The sequence below is a fragment of the Dreissena polymorpha genome, chromosome 10 (genome assembly GCF_020536995.1).
Source record: "Dreissena polymorpha isolate Duluth1 chromosome 10, UMN_Dpol_1.0, whole genome shotgun sequence".
Taxonomy (NCBI): Eukaryota; Metazoa; Mollusca; class Bivalvia; order Myida; family Dreissenidae; genus Dreissena; species Dreissena polymorpha.
In genome coordinates this window covers 74,685,078-74,697,517 of record NC_068364.1, presented here as the reverse complement: position 1 = coordinate 74,697,517, position 12,440 = coordinate 74,685,078, and positions in this window count along the sequence as shown.

The following is a 12,440-nucleotide window of genomic DNA, read 5'->3' as shown; positions in this document are numbered from 1 at the left end:
GCGCTGAACTGCACCCATGTTTATGAAGGGGTGCATATGGACTGCCAGAGCCACCATAGCAAAAATTATCAAAGGCTGTGGGATTCCGTTTATATGGACTACTATCACAGGTAGACTATTCAAGATTGTCCAACTCATCACAGCGGTTACCTCTCCTATTGTGCTGAAAACTTTTCATTCTATCGATTTAGTACATTTTTTCGGAGTTTAAGCTATTTCAAGGCATCAAACTAAGTTTCAAATAATATTATTGATTAGACCTAATATATTTAGACATAACAGTCCAAACATTTATATCTTAAAGCAATGTTTTAACTTACTAGAGTTAGAATCTTTCATACATAATAAAAATGGTAGCTAAAGAAACTTCAGCGAACAGTTTATATAGTATTGACAGACCTATAAAGTCGCGACAGTCAAAAATCATAACAAGCGACATTTAAAGTTATGGTAGCCAGAACTATAAAAATGGTTGTGTTTTTTATTATTCATGTGAATTTATTACACATTCCCAATTTGTTAACAAGATTTATCATACGAATTTACATTTTAATCTCCGTAGAGACATACAATCCAGTTACTACTATCAGAGAGAGCTTATCATGTAAATGGTTATTCAAGTTTTTGTGTATGTCCCCCAGTCTATACTGGGGACATATTGTTTTTGCCCTGTCTGTTTGTTGGTTTGTTTGCGTCAAACTTTAACATTTGCCATAACTTTTGCAATATTAAAGATAGCAACTTCATATTTGGCATGCATGTGTATCTCATGGAGTTGGCCATTTTGAGTGGTGAAAGATCAATGTCATCCTTCAAGGTCAAAGGTCAAATATATGGGGGACATAGTGTTTCACAAACACATCTTGTTTTTTTTTTTTAAACATCATCTAATTATTTACCACACCCCACATTATACCCCCCTCTCACCCCCACCCCCGCAATTTTTTTTTTTAAACATCATCTAATAAATTACCCCACATTTTACCCCTCTCTCACCCCCCACCCCACCTACCTCCCCACCCCCAATTTTTTTAAACATCATTTAATAAATTACCACACCCCACATTATACCCCCCTCTCACCCCCCCATTTTTTGAACAATTTCCCCATGATGGCTTACGTTATACTGTCACGCACTCGAATAGTCGAGCGTGCTGTCCTCTGACAGCTCTTGTTTCTTGTCATATTCCTTTCAAATGATTTTTAACATCAATTGGTTATAAGAAAGAACAATTTCACTGAAGTCGAAATTGTTTGGCATATTTTATCATGTTTTCACTAAGTTGAAAAACCTTGTAATTATTAAATTGGGGTTTGGCGTGTGTGAGGCGTAAAACAAGTGTTTTCAGGTCAATAGCTTCTGTTTGAAATGACCAATAGTTATGAAACTTCGGATGTAGCAAGCTTGCGTGGAAACGTTGCTTGGTATTGCTTTGAGGTCAGACATAGGTCCAGGTCATTGTTCCTAAAACAAACAAAAATACATTAAGAACTTCATTTTGGGTATTGTCTAGGGCCCCAATTCACCAACGTTTAAAGTATAAACAAGATAAGTATTGATGCAAAGCATCAAAGGGCGTCGGGAATTTCAGTGTAAAAGGCACTCAATGAAGTTACATGGAACGATTTTTTTCTAATGCAAATATTAAGATATTGGCCGATTATTTTAAACAAAATGAAAGAGATACTGGTATAATCATTATCTATGATTTTGTGTTATAACCCCCTAATAACCATTATCTATGATGTTGTGTTATAACCCCCAAATAACCATTATCTATGATTTTGTGTTGTAACCCCCAAATATTTCACAGTTCATTTTATTTACATTGATTTCCTTTTTTTACTGGCATCCGTGTGCAGTTTTCATTAATGGAACAGAACTGTGTAGGTTTTAAAAAATCTGCTTCATCTTTGTAAGCGTAATTTCATATTTTTCTCAACTTCAATGGGAGATGATTCTGAGCTTATTCTTATGTTGCTCATTTACGATAGGGGTTGAGTACCCGTTGATATGAAAACACTGTAAAAGTTTTTATGTGTTTACGAACCCCCCCCCCCCCCCCCCCCCCCCCACCCTCTCACACATATATTTCATGGTCATAATAAAAACAAAAAATGGTTACATAAAACAGCATATTTATTTAAACTAAAATGTCTACATCAAAACAAAAAGTTAACATAGAACACAAATAAAATAATTTGATTCTACTGGGGCTCGAACCTTGGACCTCTCACATGTGAAGCGAGCGTGTAACCACTACACTACGGAATCGCTTGAAAAATCACCTAACTAAGATATTAATAAGCTATTAATAGTCGGTTTAAATGTAAACCCGGAAGTTTAAACGCTGGATAGTGAGCGGGGTTAAAGGTCCATACCAAAGGGTCCATACCACCGGCAAGATACGGGTCAGGCCTGAGGCCTTCTATATGTGGTTCTTAAAAAAAACAACCTGTAGGAGGACTTGATAGTAATGAGACAGGGGTGCTGTGATGGTGCTCCTCATTGATAAGCGGCTGCTTCCTTTATCAAGACTCATTATTACAATTAATAATACGTGTCGCGCTTCTCGCTCTATAGCGCCTTTATTAGTAACTAGGTGGATGCTATGATAGTGGAACAAAGAAGTTTTGTTTTTATACAAAACCAGAAAGTTTCATCGGTTCGCGTATTTGCCCAGTCCCTGTGATCTTTTATTATTGCATAGTCCCTGTGATCAGTTATTAATTAAAAGAATTAGCTTTGCATTATTGGCAATAAATGTTGTAGTAAATGTAAAAGGCACAAATGCAGTACTTATTTAGAATAATTTACACAAAAAAATCACCACTATGCAAGATTTTGACAACAAAAATATATACATTGATCAGTAAAATAATTTCTCCCATAAGCGAAAAAAAGTATTACATACTAGTCGCGGCACTTCAGTGCGACGCCAATTAAATAGACTCAGACTTAAGAAAGGAATCAAAATATTGTTTCATCCATTATTCGTATTATAAAAACAATCACATTCAATATGATGAGAACTGCACAAAGATCTCTTTATGCCCCCAGTAGGGTGGCATATAGCAGTTGAATTGTCAGTCTGTTTGTGCGTCCATCCGAAAACTTGAACATTGGCCATAACTTTTGCAATATTGAAGATAAAAACTTGATAATTGACATATACATGTGTATCTAATGGAGCTGCACAATTTTGATCGGAGAAAGTTGAAGATCCTTCAAGATCAAAGGTCAAAAATCAAATTCCATGGGAAGTAACAAGCTTTAAAGGGAGATAATTTCTATTTAAATCATTTGGCATGTACAGATCATTTTTACAAGGGAAGTAATATTTTTTAAAGGGATCTAATAAAAAACAAGATGTGTTTGTGAAACACAATGTCACCCTATATGATGTTTGACCTTGAAGGATGACCTTGACCTTGTGAAGGATAACCTTGACCTTTCACCACTCAAAATGTGCAGCTCCATGAGATACGCATGCATGCCAAATATCAAGTTGCTATCTTCAATATTGCAAAAGTATTCATAAAATAAGCGATTTGGGCCACATATATTTGACCTCTGACCTTGAAGGATGATCTTGACCTTGACATTTCCCACTCAAAATGTGCAGCTCCATGAGATGCACATGCATGCCAAACATCAAGTTGCTATCTTAAATATTGCAAAAGTATCTATAAAATAAGCGATTTGGGCCACATATATTTGACCTCTGACCTTGAAGGATGACCTTGACCTTTCACCATTCAAAATGTGCAGCTCCATGAGATACACATGCATGCCAAATATCAAGTTGCTATCTTCAATATTGCAAAAGTATTCATAAAATGAGCGATTTTGGCCACATTTATTTGACCTCTGACCTTGAAGGATGACCTTGACCTTTCACCACTCAAAATGTGCAGCTTCATAAGATACACATGCATGCCAAATATGAAGTTGCTCAGTTCAATATAGCAAAAGTTATTGCAAAATGTTAAAGTTGGCGCAAACAAACCAACAGACCAACTGACAGGGCAAAAACAATATGTCCCCCACTACTATAGTGGGGGACATAAAAACAATTATAGTTCAAATCGGCGCAGTATCATTGTGTATCTGACAAACATGTCTCTTGTTATTCATTTAAGATGATTTGATATCTCTAGATTTTAAAACTTTGGGATAATCCTCAACACTCAAGGTCAACATGCCACATGCTTTATGAAACTTGATCAGTACTAATATGTTTGCAAAATTGAGGTCATCTTTGGATCAAGGTCAAAGACTAGGTCAGCAGGTAAAAACGTCAAGAATTGATTGCCATGACCTTAGGTGAGATGTTAAGGGTCATCATGGCCCACTACTTTCGTATTGTCCCATTTCCTGGTATATTTTTTATGCCCCCCTTCGAAGAAGAGGGGGTATTTTGTTTTGCACATGTCAGTCTGTCCGTATGTCCGTCCGTCCACCAGATGGTTTCCGGATGATAACTCAAGAACGCTTACGCCTAGGATCATGAAACTTCATAGGTACATTGATCATGACTGGCAGATGACCCCTATTGATTTTGAAGTCACTAGGTCAAAGGTCAAGGTCACAGTGACTCGTTCTTGGATGCAGTTTAGGACCACATTTGCAGATTATATTATGTACTGGTGTCGTGGGGTCTCCGTCCCCACCAGATGGTTTCCGGAAGATTACTCAAAACGCTTACGCCTAGGTTCATGAAACTTCATTGATCAAGACTGGCAGATGACCCCTATTGTTTTTGAGGTCACTAGGTCAAAAGTCAAGGTCACAGTGACTCAAAGTAATAAAAATGTTTCCGGATGATAACTCAACAATACTTACGCCTAGGATCATGAAACTTCATAGGTACATTGATCATGACTGGCAGATGACCCCTATTAATTTTCAGGTCACTAGGTCAAAGGTCAAGGTCACAGTGACTTGAATCAGTAAAATGGTTTCCGGATGATAACTCAAGAATGCTTACGCCTAGGATAATGAAACTTCATAGGGACATTGATCATGACTGGCAGATGACCCCTATTGATTTTCAGGTCACTAGGTCAAAGGTCAAGGTCACCGTGACTCGAAAGAGTAAAATGGTTTCCGGATGATAAGTCAAGAATGCTTAGGCCTAGGATCATGAAACTCCATAGGGACATTAATCATGACTGGCAGATGACCCCTATTGATTTTCAGGTAACTAGGTCAAAGGTCAAGGTCATAGTGACTCGAAAGAGTAAAATGGTTTCTGGATGATAACTCAAGAATGCTTAGGCCTAGGATCATGAATCTTCATAAGTACATTGATCATGACTGGCAGATGACCCCTATTGATTTTCAGGTCACTAGGTCAAAGGTCAAGGTCACAGTGACAAAAAATGTAATCACACAATGGCTGCCACTACAACTTACAGCCCAAATGGGGGGCATGCATGTTTTACAAACAGCCCTTGTTTAAGAATTGATCACACTATATAATGGCATGCAAAACAAAACTTTAGATAAATTCATTTAATTGTATGCACTTTTATAACCACATAGGTATGTTTCAAGACGAAATTCTTCAATTGTTTAACAATAATTATTAAAATTTAATATCACTCTAAAACAACGCAAGGAACATCCAAGTAGTGTACTTACAAAAATGCTCTAGTAACATAAAATATTTCATTCTTACAAATCATAAAAGTTCATAGCTGTGCTATATTTGATACACTTAAATAATCACAATAAATGTTTTTATGTTATGATAGCAAAGATACTTCATCAAATTACAGTGATTTTTAATTATGTTTAAAAACTGACATACAATTAATACCAGGCTGTAAAATAATAAAACAACTTCAATTGCAAAATGAGAATTATCCATTTAAAATATGGGAAAGCAAAAGCGTTTAGAAGCTTTTTTAATCAGCAGCCAGTTGCACTTGACTATGAAAATCGTGTATTTAAAAGAGAAGTTCAAAGAAAAATTGACACAAATCTTCAAATAAAGTGGTTAATGCTACTACTTGTACACTAAATGCAAATTTTGATTTCAAGTTTTTTAGCTCACCTGAGCACAACGTGTTATGGTGAGCTATTGTGATCGCCTTTTGTCCGTCGTGCGTCGTCAACATTTACCTTTTTAACACTCTAAAGGTCACATTTATTGTCCAATCTTCATGAAACTTGGTTAGAACTTGTGTCTCAATAATATCTTGGACGAGTTCGAAAATGGTTCGGTTTGTTGAAAAACATGGCTGCCAGGGGGCGTGGCACTTTTCCTTATATGGCTATAGTAAAACCTTGTTAACACTCTAAACATACATGCCATAATTTTTCAGACCAATTCCGGGACATTGAGTTAAATTGTCCGGGACTTTTGCCGATTTTCCAGGACATGTATAAAATGTAGCGATATTCATAGACATATGCATTTTTGGTACGTTTTTTTTTTGTTTCGCATCGTAAATTGCAAAAGTTCGAAAGCCTATCCGAAATACACTTGATCTATTAACGTCAAATTAAACATTACTACTTCCGTTACTAGATACAAGATACGTGTTTTCAGTGAAAGCGTTCTAAACATAGATGGTGACGTCACTGCGTTATTGTTATTAAAATTCACTTATTACTATAACGTTATGTTTACTGGGGGTTTAGAACAAGACAATAATAAACCTAGTGAGGATGACGTTTTTATATGCTTACTTTTTTACTCAACTTCTTTGTCGGTTAAACGTGCTCACATAAACTGCTTTTAATTTTTTACTCAGCGATGTTGGACTTCAGATGTGTGAACAACTATCCTTTGCCCTTACGCAGCAGGAAATAATGACGTAGTAGATTAAAGTCAATTAACAACCACATTAAACAATGCCGCCTTTTCGGTTTGACCGCGAACGTGAGACAATCGATATGATAACAGGACCCCTGTTAATTGATCGATTTTGACACGTAGCGTAGTCTGCCTATTCGGGTAGGCATTGTCATGGAGACGCTGCAGATATACACAGATTCGAGGTGCAGTTCAGCCTAAGATAAGGTACATGTATATATGGATTTTGTAAATTCCGGGACATTTGACAGATTTCCGGGACAGCGGGACAAGTTCTTCATTTCCGGGACTGTCCCGGACAATCCGGGACGTATAGCATGTATGCTCTAGAAGTCACATTTTTAGTCCAATCTGCATGAAACTTGGTGGGAACATGTGTCCCAATAAAATCTTGGACAAGTTCAAAAATTGTTCCGGTTGGATGAAAAACATGGCCACCAGGGGGCGGGGCAGTTTTCCTAATATGGCTATAGTAAAACCTTGTTAACACTCTAGAAGTCACATTTATTGTCCAATCTACATGAAACTTGGTCAGAACATTAGTCCCAATAATATCTTGGACGAGTTCGAAAATGGTTCCGGTTGGTTGAAAAACATGGCCGCCAGGGGGCATGGCAGTTTTCCTTACATGTCTATAGTAAAACCTTGTTAACACTCTAGAAGTCACATTTTTAGTCCAATCTTCATGAAACTTGGTCAGAACATGTGTCCCAATAATATCTTGGACGAGTTTGAAAATGGTTCCAGTTGAATGAAAAACATGGCCGCCATGGGGCAGGGCAGTTTTCCTTATATGGCTTTACTGTATGGTAAAACCTTGTTAACACTCTAGAAGTCACATTTGTGGTCCAATGCTCATGAAACTTGGTCGGAATATTTGAACTAATAATATCTGGGCTAAGTTCAAAAACGGTTGAGATCCGTTAAAAACATGGCCGCAAGGGGGCGTGGCATTTTTCCTTAAATGGCTATTTACTATAAAACCTTGTTAACACTCTAGAAGTCACATTTATTATCCGATCTTTATGAAACTTGATCAGAACATTTGTTCTAACAATAGCTCGAGTGAGTTTGAAAATGGTAATGGTTCGTTGAAAAGTTGAAAAACATGGCCGCCAGGGGGGGGGGGCAGTTTTCCTAATATGGCTATAGTAAAACCTTGTTAACACTCTAGAAGTCACATTTATTGTCCAATCTTCATGAAACTTGGTCAGAACATTAGTCCCAATAATATCTTGGACGAGTTCGAAAATGGTTCCGGTTGGTTGAAAAACATGGCCGCCAGGGGGCATGGCAGTTTTCCTTATATGTCTATAGTAAAACCTTGTTAACACTCTAGAAGTCACATTTTTAGTCCAATCTTCATGAAACTTGGTCAGAACATGTGTCCCAATAATATCTTGGACGAGTTTGAAAATGGTTCCAGTTGAATGAAAAACATGGCCGCCATGGGGCAGGGCAGTTTTCCTTATATGGCTTTACTGTATGGTAAAACCTTGTTAACACTCTAGAAGTCACATTTGTGGTCCAATGCTCATGAAACTTGGTCGGAATATTTGAACTAATAATATCTGGGCTAAGTTCAAAAACGGTTGAGATCCGTTAAAAACATGGCCGCAAGGGGGCGTGGCATTTTTCCTTAAATGGCTATTTACTACAAAACCTTGTTAACACTCTAGAAGTCACATTTATTATCCGATCTTTATGAAACTTGATCAGAACATTTGTTCTAACAATAGCTCGAGTGAGTTTGAAAATGGTTATGGTTCGTTGAAAAGTTGAAAAACATGGCCGCAAGGGGGGTGGGCAGTTGTCCTTATATGGCTTTAGTGAAAACTTGTTGACACTATATTAGCAACATTTATTGGCCAATCTTCATGAAACTTGGTCAGAACATTTGTCCCAATGAAATTTTGCCAGAGATTGAAGCTGGGTCATATAAGCTCAAAAACTAGGTCACAAGGTCAAATATAAAAAAAAAACATGTTAAAAGTCACTTTTTTTGTCCAAAATAATCTTCATGAATCAGCTTGCATTTTTTTCAGAATTGTCTAGTTCCTTTGGCTTTCAGGTGAGCGCCTTAGGGCTTGATGGCCCTCTTGTATGCTAAATACAATGTACATGAGAAGTCTTAAATCATTTTCAAATTATAATTGATACTCTTTAGTCATACACATTGTATACAACCTGAAGATGCTTTTAAAAAGCATGTTACACACTATAGTTCTAACTTTGTATACACATTCATATTTATAAAAGTATTGTAAAAAGGTTTCTTAAAAATTTAAACAGTACATAAAATATATAGAAAACACAAGAAAATAACAAATTTTGCAAGTTTCAAAGATAAAAAAGTTAAAAGTAGAGCTGTCACTTTTGCCTGAAATACCTCCATCAGGCCACTTCAACAAATAGTATTGCCAGTATAGTTGTAAGACCTGGTTTCAAAACAATACACCCTTTTAAGATTTTGCCTGAACCCTCTAGTAGAAATATTTCATGGACACAATTTTCAGCATGAACATTAACAAGGAAAATAATTGTGAAACGATGAAAGCTGGAGTTATGATTACAGCGCACTGCACCTCCTGAACATGGAGGAATGTGGAGCTGACACCACATACAGTTTGTAAGAAATGCCCGTTCAAAATGGCAATAATATGAGCCAAATATGTGGAAAGTGGGTTTAATGCAGTCCACACAGGCTAATCAGGGACAACAGTTTCGGCCTAAACTTGATTTTTGCTAAGAAGATACGTTCTTGAAACAGAAAATATAAAAGCGTAAAGTGCTGTTCCTGATGCGGACTACATTAAACACCTTTTTCCCAGAGCATGGTCGACATAAGCAAAAGTTTTGGGTTTTGTGCATACACATACAGTCTACCTACGAACCTCTAAGGTTTCAAAAGTAGTTTAATACAGTTTTAAGATATGCGAGAATGTTCCGTGCAAGCTTCATGATTATCCGTCAAAATATGGTACTTGCACTTGGTAGTTATGTTTATTTCTCTTACAATAGTGTTTTTTGATTGCCATTGATTATGTGGCCTTTCAGACTGGTGTTCACCAGTCCAGCAATGGCGTGAAGAAGGGATACGCTAGCTTGTACTAAGGTTGTTTCACACTAGATCTTGCCCTATATAAGAAAAACCTTTCATGTACTTTCATGTACTGAGACTATCATATATCAGATATTATTCAACACTGTTTTCATCAGACATATGCAGGTGGCTAAAACGTAAATCGCCTGAACTTAAACCAATGTGTGAAATGTTGCAGGAAGAGAAAATAAAAACTTCATGTACTGTGACTATAGGGCAGAAAAAATGCAACACTGTTTTCATCACACATCTGTGAGTGGCTGAGAGGCTAATGGCCTAAAGTAAACCCTTCACCACTTTTATATTTAATTACGGTAAACACCTTTATTACTAGATTCAAGTTTTTAAGGCCTCATTTCCAATCCTAAGATACTGATGAACAGCAAACAGCATAAAACCTGCGCAGGTTGCGAGTTACTTGAAGGCTGTTCTTGTTTTATCCTGTTTGCACATAGTAATTTTCACTTTCGCTCTGAGTGGGAAAGGGTTAAACCAAAGTGTGAAATTTTCCAGGAAATATCGTACATCCACATCATTAGTGACTCATTTCGAGTCATTGTATTGATAAACTGTATTGTAAATATTTAAGAAATCTCATCATTAAAGTAAATTTAATTTATCACTATGGAATTCTGTCAGAAATTTAAGTTGTAATGTCAAACCAAACTATAATAATACTTTATGGCAGCTATGTATTTTTGCATGTCATAAATTGTATTGATATTCTAACTTAAAACTTGGAAGAATTTGCCTGTTCAAAAATGAAATGCGCTAGTTTCAAGTATGTAAAACAAAAATATAGTTTGAAGTAGCATCAATTGTGAACCTGGTGTGTCATTACTCTAAGCTACTGTTATTATTGTCAATCAGCATTAACAAGGCTCCCAAATATATTGAATGTGTAGCTCCTCGTAGTGAAGACTATATTGCTGGCCCATTCTGGAAGACTATATATTGCTGGCCCATTCTGGAAGACTATATATTGCTGGCCCATTCTGGAAGACTATATATTGCTGGCACATTCTGGAAGACTATATATTGCTGGCACATTCTGGAAGACTATATATTGCTGGCACATTCTGGAAGACTATATATTGCTGGCACATTCTGAGTTAGTTTTTTAATAGAAAGACTTCCATGACTTCATCCAGTATTACATGAACAACAAAATGGAGATTTTTCATAAATTAAATTACAATATACATGTATAAATTTAATTGATGTTTAAATTCAAAGCCATTCAAAATCACATGCCGAAATCAGGAGCATTTATTTGCTTGTTTGAATACCATGCATACAATCACTTTTAAATCTGTGACATATTTTTTTATTGTAATTTTGCCAAACTCAGAACAAGTACCTTCAAATTTTTATACAAACACTGAAACAAATACATATCTTAAGTACTTATTTTTTTAAACCATTATCAAACAAAAACATTCAACATTTGATATGACTGTAATAAATAAATATTTTTGCACTGTACACAAACATTTACAACTGTTAAACGGGTAATGTACCAGTGATCAAATATTAGGTTTGTTACTCACACACATACTTGTACATTCATTGCCAAGAATTGGGGTCTAAATTTAAATCAAACAGGTTCAGTAACTACAGTAGCCACTTATAGTAATAAGTAAGAGTAAACTAGAGCTTTGTCACAGACGTGACGAATACCCCTACATGCCGCATTGACACAGAATATTTTGCATGTTGTCTTCCCAAAAAACAGCGAACACCATGCTCAATGTTTAAAACGCACTAAGTGACTCCATGACCTAGTATTTGACACGGCACGGCCCATGTTTGAAATTGACCTACACATCATCTAGATACAACTTCTGACCACGTGTGGTGAAGATCAGATGAAAACAACTTGAAATAGAGAGCGGACACCATGCTGAATGTGTAAAACGTACTTAGTGACCCCGTGACCTAGTTTTTGACCCGACATGACCCATATTCGAACTTGACCTAGACATCATCTAGATACAACATCTGACCAAGTTTGGTGAAGATCGGATGAAAACAACTTAAATAAGAGAGTGGACACTTAATACGGACCGACCAACAGACAGACAAGTTTACTCCTATATACCCCCTTAAATTTGGTTTGTGGGGGTATAATAACGATAATAATTTAATCGACCCAAGATATCGTCAGTTGTTGATCCTGCATCCATTTCTTTGATAGCCAGATGACATCTTGATTGATTGTTGTATTTATTTCTTTGATAGCCAGATGACATCTTGATTGATTGTTTTATTTATTTCTTTGATAGCCAGATGACATCTTGATTGATTGTTTTATTTATTTCTTTGATAGCCAGATGACATCTTGATTGATTGTTTTATTTATTTCTTTGCTAGCCAGATTACATCTTGATTGATTGTTTTATTTATTTCTTTGATAGCCAGATGACATCTTGATTGATTGTTTTATTTATTTCTTTGATAGCCAGATGACATCTTGATTGATTGTTTTATTTATTTCTTTGATAGCCAGA